Genomic DNA, 2,339 nt, shown 5'->3' on the forward strand with positions numbered 1-2,339 from the left:
GCAGTATCTTCCCAACTCCACCAGCGTGCACTCCAAGCCCATCCTCCACCAAAAAAAACCTACACAGCCCTGGCTGCAGCCCGCCCTGCCCCATGCAGATCCAGGGGGGCACACTCCTCCCCCACTGCCCTCCTGGGGTGCAAGCAGTGGCAGGAGCCACCTCCCACCCCTCCACCCACGAGCTGTGGCTCTGCCCTCCCATCCCGCCTGGGTAGCACCTGCCCCTGCCCCCTCCCTCACCATGGGGGGCATTGACCTGCCCACCCCTCCTCCCCTTCCACCACACCAGACTTACCAGCAGCTTTCCCTGCTGCTGTCTCTGCTTGTTGCTGCCTGAGTAATGTGCGCGCAGCACAGGCATTTATCAGCCAAATTATCCCCATTGGGCTGATATCCAATGCAGATAGTTTTCTTTATATCGGTACCGATTTCATGGCAAAAAGGGAGTTTTGCACTCACTCAGTTCATTGACAGTTCTAGAATGACAGCATCTAAATTTTGTCCCTTCACACTTGAGTAAATCTGAAGTGAAGTCAGTAATTTTATTAGAGCATATAAATTGAACTCATCTGTGTAGGAGGCTGAATTATCAATTCAGTTAATCTGCAAGATGGAAGTGTAAAGCTAGTGAAAAGCAACCTTTTCAGTCTTTTTGAGTTTCTTTAATTCCATTTAAATTAAATAATCTCCTAAATGTATATTAAAATAAAAGTGAGGCAGCCATGCTCTTGGTTGACACGCCAGGGAGAGGACTGAAGATCGCATGAGCTTTGACACCTCTCTGCATTAGGGCAGATCTGAATTTAAACCTTATATAACTTTACTCGTCCACTTTTATTGGGGGAAAAAAATTAAGCCGAATCAATAGCGTCTGTAAGAGTAGGGATGGAAACTTACATTCATTAGTAAAATTGTAGCAAAAATATAGTGAGTTGCAGAAGTGTCTGCTCTGGAGCTGACGGTGTTCAGAATTCATACTATGTATATTTCTAGAGGATTACTTGCCAGACATACTACCAGTATGTTACAGATGCATTGAGGAAGCTTCTTTTTCTCTTTCCATTACTGTATCTCTACATCCCTCCATGACTGGTCCTTTGACTGTTTTATTGGTCAACAGCCTCCCCCTCCCCCGTCATGGCTGAGCAAGCAGCTCCCACTCCTAGCACTGCCAAGCCTACAGCCCATGCCCTCCTGCCTTGGTTGGGCCCCCCACTTACTCAGCTGGGATGGGGGGTACAGGCATAACAACGCTGAGAGTGGGAGCTCTGTCCTGCTGCCATTTGCCCAGCTAGGGCAGGGGGATGTGGGATGCAGGCGTGGCAGCACTGAGTGGGGGTCTGTCCTCCTGCCGCTTGCCCAGCTGGGGCGGGGGGCAGGGGGCACAATGCAGGCGTGGCTCACTCCGGGCAGAAGGGAGCCAACCTCCAAGAGCACAGCCCTGGACCAGCCTGCCCCACGCAGTCTCAGTTCCTCCCTCACTGTGGGGGTGTTGATCTACCCTCCCATGTGCCTTCCCTCCCCTTTTCCTCCCACCACAATAGACTTCCCAGCTGGAGGCAACTGTATTCAGCGTGGTGAGGACTGCTGCCTGTTTAGTCTGTGGACAAATCTCCGAAGCAGCGCCGAATCTTCAGATCCAGTTGAGCCGAATTAAACCAGGACAGTGATTTGGCATAATCAGATCAAATAATTTAATCACTGTCCCTCTGAATTAGCCAAATCCAAATCTGAATCAAATAGTTGCCGCTTCTCACAGGCTTAATGTCTGACATGGCTGGAGGACCGCTTTTGGGATAGTGCATAAAATTCCTCAGATCCCAATTGCATCATTATTTTAAGAGATTTTTCACCTCCTTTCAGCTGCAGATGACGGGCATCTGCAGGTAGTTGCCTTCCAAAAGTGGCAGAGGGAGCTGATGTCTGGAAGGAGAGATCTGAGGACTAGGTATGGGCCACAGGTCACTTGTTTGACACCTCTGCATTAGGGTAGCTCTGAATTTAAACTTGTATAACTGTACTCATACATTTTTATTGAAAAAAATGAATCCTAATCTATAGTGTTTGTAAAAGTAGGGATGGAAATGTATATTCATTAGTAAAATTGTAACAAAAAAATGAGTTGCACAAGACGCTCAGCAGCCACAAAGAATGATTGTTGTCATGCTCTGATAGTAAAGGTCAATGTGGCTTTGTTTGTTTTGTTTTGTTTTTTAGATGAGAATTTTATAGGAAGAATATAAACTGCTCTTCATTTGGATACTTTGAAGAATCAAAGACCTGAGAATCAAAGTTTATGAAACTACCATAGATTTTTTTTTTTTTTTTTTTTTTTTAAA

At 46.6% G+C, this 2,339-nt stretch overlaps 1 protein-coding gene across 7 annotated transcripts in view; it reads left to right on the forward strand.

Moving 5' to 3' along the window:
* Window positions 1-2,339, forward strand: part of SYNJ1 (synaptojanin 1) — a 132,481-nt gene that overhangs the window by 58,647 nt on the left and 71,495 nt on the right. The window lies entirely within an intron of this gene.

The sequence above is a fragment of the Gavialis gangeticus genome, unplaced genomic scaffold (genome assembly GCF_001723915.1).
Source record: "Gavialis gangeticus isolate Ggan-Ray unplaced genomic scaffold, GavGan_comp1, whole genome shotgun sequence".
In the NCBI taxonomy this organism is placed as follows: Eukaryota; Metazoa; Chordata; order Crocodylia; family Gavialidae; genus Gavialis; species Gavialis gangeticus.